General features: G+C 39.1%; 1 protein-coding gene across 1 annotated transcript in view; it reads right to left on the bottom strand.

Moving 5' to 3' along the window:
* The window catches only part of LOC105480146 (mitogen-activated protein kinase kinase kinase 13), a 196,876-nt gene extending 191,265 nt beyond the window's left edge, over positions 1–5,611 (bottom strand). The window contains exons 1-2 of the mRNA XM_071091400.1: positions 5,526–5,611; positions 2,826–2,953 (exon numbers count right to left, since the gene is read on the bottom strand). The gene's annotated coding sequence lies outside the window, so the exon portion shown is untranslated. The remainder of the gene's footprint in view (positions 1–2,825; positions 2,954–5,525) is intronic.
* Positions 5,612–13,320: the final 7,709 nt, after the last annotated feature.

Below are 13,320 nucleotides of genomic sequence, written 5' to 3'. Positions count from 1 at the left end.
TATCTCTCTCTCTATGTGTATATACACATACACACACATATTTCTGGAATATATATATTCTCTCTATATAAATATATATGTTTCCAGAACATATATGTATGCAACATACATAGATGTAGATATTATATACTATATCTCTATGTACACACATATATACACACACATATAGAAGCATCTTTCCTCAATTCTGTGTTCTCTACATGTAACTTTTACATTCAGGTTCATCTCCTTTCTCTCCATGTCACCTTTACCATATTCTATCCTCTTGATTTAGGAAAACAATCTGTCCTTGGATTCAATTCATTGCTATCCATTCACTTAGCAAGAATAAAGAGTCTTACTCTAGGCATCGCACTCACTGATTTCCCCTTCATGATGATAGTGATTAATCCCAAGGACATTAGGAAACAAAGCATCATTTAACAGAGATGAGTATATGCAAAATACTCTGCCAAGTTTGCCCAGGCTGGAGTGCAATGGTGTGATCTTGGCTCACCGCAACCTCTGCCTCCTGGGTTCAAATGATTCTCCTACCTCAGCCTCCTGAGTAGCTCGGATTACAGGCATGTGCCACCACGCCCAGCTAATTTTTTGTAATTTTAGTTGAGATGGGGTTTCTCCATGGTTGTCAAGCTGGTCTCGAACTCCCGAACTCAGGTGATTCACCCACCTCGGCCTCCCAAAGTGCTGGGATTACAGGCGTGAGCCTATAACTTCTTCTATTCTACTAATCATGATTCAACCACTAGTTAGCAGCCTTCATTATGATTTTTAACAGACACACAATAAGTGGTATCATATAGGTATGTATCTTACAAAGCCTATTCTCAAGCAAGTTGCTAATAAAATCCCTATTAAAAAATAAAGATTATTATATATTTAAATTTTTCATATAATTCATTTTACTTATCTATTACTACTATTCCAAATGTCCTACAATAAAAGTATGGGAAGACAAAAATGATTATCGAAGTAAAAGTCACCAGAATTTTCTGCTGCATTCCCAAGGCAGATAATCAGCTAATTAAAAGTAATACAAAATGAGATTACCAATTATATAAATTATTTTTCTGGTTTACTGATTTTACTAACAGAACAAGCCATTCTTCGCAATGCTTTAAGCCAGTTCTAAACATCAAGAACAAAGTAAAATAATAATGAGTTGTTTAAAAAGTCCCTAAATAGCAATTCAAATAAAACAAAGTTCATCCTATTCAGTAATACTGTGAAGTTCAGAATTATGCCACAGCAATACTAACCTAGCTTGCAAACAATGGTAACACCCACCATATCACCTGGTCAGGTCAGCAACACTCAGTATACTGTAAATGAATACTGAATTTGGCAAGACTAAGCATTTAGTATTCTTAAGATCTTATTAATAGTAACAATCTAACGTCAAGGTTTAAAATCTATTACAATGGATTGGAATAGATTGCAGCTCTGAAAAAATCTTAACTCATTTATGTAACCCTACTTCTTCTAAATAGTCCAAGTATTATAAGAACAGAAAGTCATAAGGGAATAGTAAAAGACTCTCATAATTGTTAAATTATTGTAAAGACTTGCTGTTTGTTTCTTAGTATTATGAAAATACAAACATGCTCATAGTAAAAAAAAATCAACCCACCAGAAATAGTATACGGAAAAATTGTGAGATGTGAGTCTCTTCTTCCTAGTCTAGGCCTCTAGTCTCATTTCCCAGGGTTATCTGTCAATAATTCCTTACGCTGGTTTGAAGAAATTTTGTATGTATGTATATAAATGTATGCTTTATATAAACACAAATGAAAACATACTGTATGTATAGTTCTTTTTATTGTTTTATCAGTTAACAATGTGTATTAGAGATTTTTCCATATCTGCATCTCTGCAACTACTTTATCCTAAGAGCTGCAAAGTATTACTTTGTATAAAGACAGTCATTTAACTAGACCTCTGTTGAAACACAGGCTATTTCTAGCAGGTTTTTTAAATTTCAAACAATATGGTGACAAAAATCTTTGTATGCAAATTTCTGTGTGTAAGGCCAAATAAATCTGAAAGATGAATTCCTAGAAGTACTGTCTGCTATAGAATTAAGCAAATTCTAAATAAGAAGCCAGGGTATCTACAAAGGAGACCAGAAAAAAACTACAAGTTTAATGCTTAGTGATTAAAGGGTGACAAATATTATCATAAAGTTAGAAGTTAAGGTTCTGAAAATGAACAAACCGATCAATTAAAAAAGGTAAAATGGGAGAAAATAAATTTTACCCCCTTGAGACAGAAAGATAAAAGGCCTGGAGAATCAACCACCTAATACATTTTTTAAAAGAAGAAGAAAGAAAAAAATAAAATAGCATGAATAAGGCAGGAAAAAGAAAAAAAGACATTTTTGGGCCTCTTTTCTTGCTTAAAGCTGAGGCACAAGATAAAATTGATCAGTAGATTTGATACATATACTATTACATAGCCAAACTTGGATGCAAGATAATTTAAATGACTATTTGAGGCCTCATTTCTACAGGGTATCCACAGATTAAATTATTTCTACCAGGATGTAAAGTGTTGAAAGGAGGTTCCCCCCTAAAAAAAGAAAGCAGAGCAGTAACTTTCCAGGAACAATATAAATATAGCTTGCCAATCTTCAATTTCTGATCAACTTTACAGAAAAATAAGAACAATTGCTTCATATATACAAAACAAACCTTTCTTTGGAAGGTCCTGATTAAAACATAAAGAGATTAAGAACTGTACTTTTCAATTACAATCCTATAATTTCCTAGGCAAATTTAAGATTGTTCTACCATCTCAACAAACATAAAACACAGTCAATTACTTACCTCTCCCAAAGTGCTAGGATTTGAATGCCACAATACATATTGACTCATGTTTTTGTCCATTAATGGTCCGTGGGTTTCTTTAAATGAAGTCCATTTTTAGAGTCCATAGATATCAGTGTTCTGCAAAACTGAAAACCTCAAGAATGTCAATGTACAGACCTAAGTTACCACTGAGATACCAACTCATTATGAATAAAAGTTATACTACACAGACATTTAGATGTCCACAGTTTAGTGGACATCACACTGAACAACAGATTGACACTGAATAGGAGACTGAGGTAAAAAATTAGACTGGATTTTTAAGTAAGACAATAATATTAACATAAATCTACAGGATCTCAAAACATGACTTTGTACCATAATTTTATGTATTCTAAAGGTGGTACCACAGTAACAGTATACACAAATGGGCATGATTCTGGGCACTTTCCAGAAACTGGGAAAACAAGGTTTAAGGGTATGTAAACTTAAAATTTAAACAGTGCAATAGTATATTTACATGTCAACTTTTTGGCGTTTTCAACCTATTTTGAGAACATCTTAGATTTTTATATCTAAAAAATGCTTAAGAAGTTTCATCTCTGTAAAACACACACACACACACACACACACACACACACACACACACACACACACACTCCCATGTGGCATAAATTCAGGGTTTCCTACTCCTACTATACCCAATCTAATGGTAAGATTCTGAAACCAGAGCTGCTATCTCATTATGTGGTCCATACACACATTCACCTCACTGGACTAGGTAGTGATTCATGCCAAGATTTCATTACACAGCCTGACGACAGTCTCATCTGCTCTTTTTTTCCATTTGACAACCAAAACCAATAAGGTTACAGTAGTTGTTTTTTAGGTCCCTTCCCACTTTTTATCACATTTTTAAAATTAATTTTCATTTTTTAAGTTTTATTTATTTATATTTTATATTTTATTTATTTATTTATATTTCCTGAGGAGTTAACTCTGTCGCCCAGGCTGGAGTGCAGTGGCCCAACCTCTGCTCCTGCAACCTCCGCCTCCCAGCTTCAAGTGATTCTCGTGCCTCAGCCTCCCAAGTAGCTGGAATTACAGGATCGCACCCTGCCTGGCTAATTTTTTCCATATTTTTAGTAGAGACGGGGTTTCACCATGTTGGCCAGGCTGGTCTTGAACTCCTGACCTCAAGTGATCTGCCCACCTTGGCCTCCCAAAGCGCTGGGATTACAGGCGTGAGCCACCATGCCCGGCCCCACTCTTGATCACATTTAAGACACCTAAACAAGTACTTCCAACAAAGGAAACAGTTTAATCTTCTTTTGGGGACCCTCTATTAATATAACTGTTTGGAAGGAGTTAACCTTACTTATAAACACCAGGTGTAATCTCTGACTGGATTTTTATAAATTACTATTTTCATTTTCATAATCAGAAATATAAGGTATATTCTCAATTATAATATAATAATAGTGAGTTATAATTCTCACATCTCAAATGTAAGTAGTACACTTACGTATAAGATAATGAAGAAACCATTAAGAAAAAGGAAAGTGGCCGCACACGCAGTGGCTCAAGCCCATAATCCCAGCACTTTGGGAGGCCAAGGTGGGTGGATCACGAGGTCAGGAGATGGAGACCATCCTGGCCAACATGGTGAAACCTCGTGTCTACTAAAAATACAAAAATTAGCTGGGGGTGGTGGCGTGTGCCTGTAATCCCAGCTACTCGGGAAGCTGAGGGAGGAGAATCACTTGAACCAGGAGGTCGGAGGTCACGCAGCGAGCCAAGATCGCCACTGCACTCCAGCCTGGCAACAGAGCGAGGCTCCGTCTCAAAAAAAAAAAAAAAAAGGAAAGTAAGTTTACTTTGCTTAAAAGAAAACATTAAGAGCAGTCAGTGCTATAACAGCAGTTTGTTTACAACGGTCCAACTCCTCCCTGGTATCATTTCCCTACAAGTTCTTCCCAGAAAAGTAAAGGAACCTGAAAGAAGCCAAAGTAAGTGACTCATCTTCTCCACCCGGATAAGAATACTAAGACATATTTCTAAATTTCAATAACCATAAAAGACAAAACTAACAAAACCCAACAATGTCCTGGGTATCTGCTGCACCAGCATCCTCATAAACCACTGGTTAGCAAACTAAACTGGAGTCATTTCTATATTCAGAGGTTAGAATACTGAAATTTGGAGAGAGGTTCTGCCGGGGAGGCAGAATCAGGTTGGGTGGTTCATTCATTCATTCATTCATTCATTCATTCCTTCGACAGCATCTAAAGAATGCTTACTTGCGGCAAGGCATTGTGCTACGAGTTAAGAGACAAAAAGTTGAGGTCCCTGTCCCCTATTAGCAGAACAGGTCGGGGTAGGTGAACCCTAGGTCAGCTCATCTCAGTGTCCCAGGCTCCGTCTCTCCACCATACGCGCCAATGATCGGAAACCCATGGCCCCCAGCCATGTCTGATTCTAAGACTCAACCTGTCTGTATTTCCTCGACGACTTCGGGCCCCCAAGACCAAGTTCCCAAGAGTTCTCCATATCCTCAACCCCTCAGGGAGCCTCATGCCAAGGAGCCTTTTCTCCAGCCACGACCTAATGCTGTCCATTACCTAACCTGTGTCCGCCCGCGCTTAGGGCCCCGAGCGACCTAGGCCATCAACCCCAGCTGCCACCCTCGCCCCTGTTCAGATCCCGCCAGCAAGTTACCTGTCGGCGATCAGAGACTCCCAGCGGATCCCAGACGCTCCGCCCCGCCCATGGCGTCACCCTCCACAACCAGGTACCGCCTCCCCTGCGTAACTTCCCGTGCGCCACATCCGGCCGGAATTCCACCGGACCCGCAGTCCCGCTGAGCGCCAGACTCGGCTAGTGACGTCACTTCCGACCTGTTCTTTGAGTTCACCTGGCGTCCTGGCGCGCTCCACATCTTGCTTGTCGGATTTTATTCCGCCGGTTTGCTTCTCGGCCTATGTATCTAGCCTGGAAAAGTGCATGTTATCTTTTTGCAAAATTCTTTAGCCTTCTTTTCGGCAGCCACTTCCCTCTGCTCCTTCTGTAGGTTGTACTCATCACTGGTCAAATTCACCTGGCCTCTTGGAGAAATCACGATTGTTACTGTGATTTTTCTTATTTATCTACGTAGTGGAGCGCTAGGAGTGCAGGCTGTGAGGTTTCGCTATCTGGTTTCAAATGCTGCCTCCCACTTCTAACAGTGTTGCCTGGGCATGTTACTTAACCTCTCTGTGCCCACTTCAAGTGTGAAACATAATACTAGTACCTAGAAAATAGGACGATTGTATTACTTGAGATAATACACTGAAAGCGCTGTCACATTGAAAGCATTCGATGAGTGTTAACTATTACTTTTTGCATTATTATGCACTCTTATTCCCTGTTGTAACATACCTGTGCTTAAGGACAACTGGAACCAGGTATCCTACTAGCCTTTATGTCCCCCCGCGTCCCCCCACCCCACTTTTTTTTTTTTATTTTTACAGATACTCAGCTTTTAGTTAATTGATGATGCCTGGCACCCTCTTTGGAACTGTGAGCCCCTCCATTCAAAGTTGGAATCTTATATAGAAAACAACTTTAACCCTACTGGAAATAACCTGCTTAGTTATTGTACTAGGTGATGGGGAAAGTTGAATAAAACCCAGGCCCTACCCTCAAGAACATGGAGATACTCAATAAATGATTGTGGGAGGAAGGAAGTCAACCCAGGAAAAAGCAGAAGGGACCAGCTGAACTGAAGATTTATTCTTAGCACAAAAATTTCACAGAATGACAGAACTGAAAGGAACTTTTAGAGGTAATCACTTTGTCAACCCCTTGCTGTTACAGGTAAGGAAAATGGGATCCAAAGAAGCGTCTAAATGTCACACAATGAGTTTCAATGCTAACACCAAAAGTAGAGTCTCAAAATGCTCGCCACCTCTCCCCATTCCCAAAATCTGCCTCAAAATGTTAATAAGGTAGGGGTAGATTCACTTTTAAATCCTTCCCTCTCAAGTGAAAAGGATTAGGAAAGTCCCAGCCCTGGAGAGACAAGGGCAATGTAACCTAGATGCCGCCTAATTGTGATGATCATCTGAATGTTTGGTGTGGCCATTGCTGGATTCATTTGAAATACAGTATTTCCATTCCCCTGGCAAACTTCTTATATTTACCCAGAAATAAAGTGTAAAGTATCAGCTCCTGTGAGCTTCACCTTCAATTTTAACTGACTGGACAGGAATAAGTAACAGATCCAACAAACTCCAGAAGGTAACATAAACTCTGAATGCACTGTCAATGATGTGGCATAATTGCATTTAGTTTTCTCTAATATAATTATTCACCCTTTGTTTAGGAATATGACAGAGCTAGCATAGGCATTATTATTATTATTGAAATGTCGGTAATAGGACCATTTAATGGAAAATAATTCAATGTTAATATTATCTCATAGGCCCATCTTGTTCCCTCATTCAACCAATGGCACTTTTTCTCCTTTGATACTAATGTACTATAACTTAATACAAATAAATACAAAACAGGATGATGCTTTAATCAAATTTAAAATCATTTGAATGACATCTGTATGTTTCAAACAATCAAAATTTACACAGGTCTTAAAATCAACTTGTTTGGGTTCTATGCCAAGCTCTGCTATTAACTAGCCATATGACCTTAAATCACTTTACCCCTCTGGCCTTAATTTCCTGTTTGTTCCATAAAACAAACCACGTATTAATCTGTCTAGTAGAAAGCATGCATGTTACTTATCACTGTAACCACTAGATGGCAGGTGGTAAGGGACTCTTTTCCATTCTTCTTTTCTGGCTAAACAAAAACATCATTGTCCAGTACCACCTATCTGAACAACTGCCTACACTAGTGATGATTGAGACTTTGAGAGAGGATAGGTCTAAAATGTTTGTTGAATGAATGAAAGGATTCCAGTATTTGTTCTGAGCCTTTTATCCCTTACCACTGCCACCCCTGCCCCTTCTCCTATTAAAACACTTCCTCTTTTTAAAGCTGTGGTGGTGGGAAGAGGAAGAAAAGATGAGATAATATAAAGAGGAGTTGGATTAGGAGAAGAATGGAGAAAAAGGCACTGTATTGCATCTCAAAGCAAACATTGGTGCACTATGGTATTTTTGGATGGAATAATATATTGTCTAGGACTTATTTTAAAATAATACACGAGGGCATCAGATGATAACTATTTGTCATATATTGATATTGTTGTTTCATTATATTCTTCTCTCTATTTTTGTGCATGCTGGAAATCTTCCTTAATACAAAGTCAAAAATAAGAGATCATGAGTGCATTTCTCATCCTGTAGATACTCAGACTAGCTCACTGAATCTCAGGATGCTTTTGCCTGATGTTACAGAAAACTTGTCACAGATTGGGTATTCCACATTGGAGATGAGAAGAAATATTTTTATTAGGAATGGAGTGGAAGCAGGATTGTTCAGAGGAAGTAGTTAAACTGCTATTCATGTCCAGCAAATTCTCAGCCATCCTGAGAGGGAGCTTTAGAGTAAGTATTGCCCATCAAGAGTATCATTGTCAGGCTAAAATGGCCAGCCCCTTATACTAGCTGCTGTCTGACCTAGAAAGGGTGTAATCTCAAGCAAGGTGGCCTTCTGCTGCTGAAGCAGACCCTGAAGAAAATAGCTAGGGGCTGCCTGCTAACCGCATTCCCTACACCTGGGCAGCAAGTACTTCCTTGAAAGGGAATCTGGGCAGCGTATCTTTACATCTTCCACAAAATGCAACACAAATTGGCTTAAACAATAAGGGGATATCTTGACTTCTATAACTGGAGTATTATGAAGGCATCAGGGTTGGTTGCCTCAGAAACTCGACGATATCATCCAGGACCCATATTTGTTTCTGTCTTTGCTCTGCCTTCAGTAGCATCTGCTTCCACTTATGGCCTGCTTTCCTTGAGATGGCAAAATTGCTCTAGCAGTTTGTGTTCATATTTACACACTGTATATACCCTGAGGGGATGGACACACATTCAGTACAGGCATACCTCATTGTATTGTGCACCACTTTCTTGTGCTTCTCAGATATTGCATTTTTAACAAATTGAAGGTTTGTGGCAATTTTGTGTAGAGCAAGTCTGTCAGTGCCATTTTTCTAATAGCATATCTCTGTCACGTTTTGATAATTATTGCAGTATTTCAAACTTTTCAGTATTATTATGTCTGTTACAGTGATCTGTGATCAGTGATCTTTAGTGTTACTATTGTAATTGTTTTGGGGCAGCATCAACCATGCCATTAAGACAGCAAATTTAATTGATAAATATTGTATATGTTTTGTTTCATCAATGGGCCTTGCCCTCATCTCTGTCCCTCTCCTAGGGCCTCCCTATTCTGAAACAAAACAATATTGAAATTAGGCCAATTAATAATCCTACAATGGCCTCTAAGTGTTGAAGTGAAGAGTCACATGTCTCTCACTTTAAACCAAAAGCTAGAACTGGTAAAGCTTAGTAAGGAAGACATATCGATAGCCAAGATGTGCCAAAAATTAGGCCTCTTGTGCCATATAGTTAGCCAAGTTGTGAATGTGAAGGAAATTAAAAGTGCTACTTAAGTGAACACACGAATGACAAGAAAGCAAAACAGCTTCATTGATGATCTAGAGAATGTTCTATTGGTCTGGATAGAAGATCAAACCAGCCACAGCATTCCCTTAAGCCAAAGCATAATCCAGAGCAAGGCCCTAACTCTCCTCAATTCTATGAAGGCTAAGAGAGGTGAGGAAGCTTCAGAAGAAAAGTTGGAAGTCAGCAGAAGTTAATTCATGAGGTTTAAGGAAAGAAGCCTTCTCTATAACATAAAAGTGCAAGGTCAAGCAGCAAGTGCTGATGAAGAAGCTGCAGCAAGTTATCCAGAAGATCCAGCTAAGATTATTGATGAAGGTGGCTACACTAAACAACAACAGATTTTCAATAAAACAGCCTTCTATTGTAAGATGCCATTTAAGACTTTCATAGCTAAAGAGGAGAAGTCAGCATCTGGCTTCAATGCTCCCAAGGACCTGCTGACTCTCATTAGGGTCTAATGCAACTGGTAACTTTAACTTGAAACCAGTGCTCATTTGCCATTCTGAAAATCCTAGGGTCCTTAAGATTTGTGTTAAATCTACTCTGCCTGTGCTCTATACATGGAACAAGAAAGCCTGGATGATAGCACATCTGTTTACAGCATGATATACTGAATATCTTAAGCCCACTTGTGACATCTGCTTCTTTAAAAAAAAAATTCCTTCAAAATATGGCAGCTCATAGACAATGCATCTGTTATCCAAAAGCTCTGATGGAGATGTACAAGGAGATGAATGTTATTTTCATGCCTGCTAACACAGCTTCCATTCTGCAGCCCATGGATCAAGGAGCAATTTCAAATCTCAAGTCTCATTATTTAAGAAATACATTTCAGCCAGGAGTGGTGGTTCATGCCTGCAATCCCAGAACTTTGGGAGACTGAAGTGGGCAGATCACCTGAGGTCAGGAGTTCAAGACCAGCCTGGCCAACATGGTGAAACCCCGTCTCTATTAAAAATAAAAAAGCCGGAATGGTGGCACACACCTGTAATCCCAGCTACTCAGGAGGCTGAGGCAGAAGAATTGCTTGAACCTGGGAGGTGCAGGTTGCAGTGAGCTGAGATCGTGCCATTGCACTCCAGCCTGGGCAACAGAGTGAGACTCTGTCAAAAAAAAAGAAGAAGAAGAAGAAGAAGAAATACATGTCATAAGCTATAGCTGTCATACATAGTGATTCCTCTGACGGATCTGTGCAAAGTAAATTGAAAACTTTCTGGAAAGGATTTACCATTCTAGATGCCATTAAGAACATTTGTGACTAATGAGAATATTTGACAAATTTGAAGAGTTTTCTGAACAACCAACATAGCAGCTAGAAATACCTTACCATATGAGAAATGGTAGTCCCTGAGAAAGCCCCTAAGAGGAACAGCTTAGGGCAGACTTGTTAGTATCTTTAAATATTTGATGAAAGACCATTCTATTAAAGATAAATATAATGTATAATTCTTGAGTAGGTAAAAATATCAACATTAATAAGAGTTTGGAAGTTTGGAAGAAGTTGATTCCAACCCACATGGATAACAGGAGGGGTTCAAGACTTCAGTATAGGAAGAAACTGCAAATGTGGTAGAAATAGGAAGAGAACTAGAATTAAAAGTAGAGCCTTAAGATAGGACTGAATTGTTGCAATCTCATAGTAAAACGTGAGTGAATGAGGAGTTGCTTCTTATGAATGAGCAAAGAAAGTGGTTTCTTGAGACGAAATCTACTTCTGGTGAAGATGTTGTGAACACTGTTGAAATGACAATAAAGGATTTGGAATATTACATAAACTTAGTTGACAAGGCAGCGGCAGGGTTTGGGAGGACTGACTCCAATTTTGAAAGAAATTCTCCTATGGATAAAATGCTACCAAACAGCATTGCCTGCTACAGGGGAATGTTTCGTGAAAGGAAGAATCCACTGATGTGGCAAACTTTATTGTTTTCTTATTTTAAGAAATTGCTTCCTTTTCTCATCTGTCGCCAAGCTGCTCTGTCCTGAAGAAACTAAAGCTGCATTGGGGTGAGGCCCACTTCATTCAGTGACTAACACCACACCTGGCAGAGACAGCCCTGCATTACCCACACCACGGCCTCTGTCTTCATCTCCAAGCTCCACTGCATCTACTCAACCCTCACCCTGCATGCTGATGAGGTGCCCATCATAGAGGATAAGATCAATGCCCTCATTAAAGCACCTGCTGTAACTGTTGAACCTTTTTGGCCTGGCTTGTTTGCAAAGGCCTTGGCCAATGTCAACATCAGAAGCCTCATCTGCCATGTAGGGCCCGCAGACCTGCTCCACAATGGCTCAATCCCCAGGCTTAAAATCAAGGCACTTTGTTAGGGAAACCTGGAAAGAAATAACAATTGCTGGAACATTTAAGTTATATCAACCTGTTTTTCCTTGACCTCAGCAATGCATTATATATTAGGTATATTCTATTTGCTACTCAAAGCACATGGAACTATAATACTAGAGAAAAGGCAACTCAATTTGATTCCTCTTAAAGGTACATAGTACTGATAATGACTAACAATATGAATATTTTTATTGAGTGCTTTCCATAAGCCAGACAAATTCTAAATATGTATTTACACAAAAGGAAGAAGACCATGCTTGGTGACAAAGAAAGATGTGATATAATTTATAGCTAAGAACAAATACTTTAGTAATTTTTTAGAAATTGACAAGTATTGTCAAGGTTATGGAGAAACTGGAAACCTCATACATTGCTAGTGTGACTTTCAAATGGCGTGGCCACCTTAGAAAGCAGTTTGGGGCTGGGCATGGTGCCTCACACCTGTAATCCCAGCACTTCGGGAGGCTGAGGCGGACGGATTACTTGAGACCAGGAGTTTGAGACCAGCCTGGCTAACACGGGGAAATGCTGTCTCTACTAAAAATACAAAAATTAGCCAGGCATGGAGGCATGTGCCTACAATCCCAGCTACTTGGGAGGCTGAAGCAAGAGAATCACTTGAACCTGGGAGACAGAGGTTGCAGTGAGCCAAGATCGTACCACCACACTCCAGCCTGAACCACAGAGCGAGACTCCATCTCAAAAAAAAAAAAAAAAAAAAAAAATGAAGAAAGCAGTTTGGTAATTCCTCAGTAAGTTAAGCAGAGTTACCATATGACCTAGCAATTCGACTCCTAGATATATGCTCAAGAGAATTTATGCAAAAATTTGTATATGAAATGAATAGTTCATGAAAAATTTCATATACATATTCATATACAGCATTATTCACAGTAGCCAAAAAGTAGAAATAACCCAGGTATCTATCAACTGGTGAATAAATACACAAAATAGTTTATTTTTGCAATGAAATATTCAGCCATAAAAAGAAATGAAGTATTGATACATGCTATAACGTGGATTAAACTTGAAAACCTTCTTCTAAGTGAAAGAAGCCAGACTTTGACAAAAGGCCACATATCATGTGATTCCCTTTATTTGAAAAATCTAGAAAAGGCAAACCCGTAGAAACAGGTTAGTGTGTCTATTAGAGTAGATTAGTGGTTGCCAAGAATAGAGAGGAAGAGGAATGGCAAGGGACTGTTTGATGGATACAGGATTTCTTTTTGAAGTCATTAAAATGTTCTGGAACTAGACAGAGGTAATGGTCGCACAACCTTGTCAATATACTAAAAACCACTCAGTTTTTTACTTTAAAAGGGTGAATTGTTTGCCACCAGCCTGGGCAACATGGCAAAACCCTGTCTCTACAAAAAATACACAGTTTAGCCAGGTGTGGTGGCACACACCTGTAGTCCCAGCTGCTCAGGAGGCTGAGGTGGGAGGATCACTTGAGCCGAGAAGGTTGAGGCCGCAGTGAGACGTGCACATCACTGCACTCAAGCCTAGAAGACCGTCTCAAAAACAAAATAAAATA

This window comes from Macaca nemestrina, chromosome 2, assembly GCF_043159975.1.
Source record: "Macaca nemestrina isolate mMacNem1 chromosome 2, mMacNem.hap1, whole genome shotgun sequence".
NCBI classification, from domain to species: domain Eukaryota; kingdom Metazoa; phylum Chordata; class Mammalia; order Primates; family Cercopithecidae; genus Macaca; species Macaca nemestrina.
Note: the sequence above shows the minus strand (reverse complement) of the source record. Positions and strands in the feature narration are given on the sequence as shown.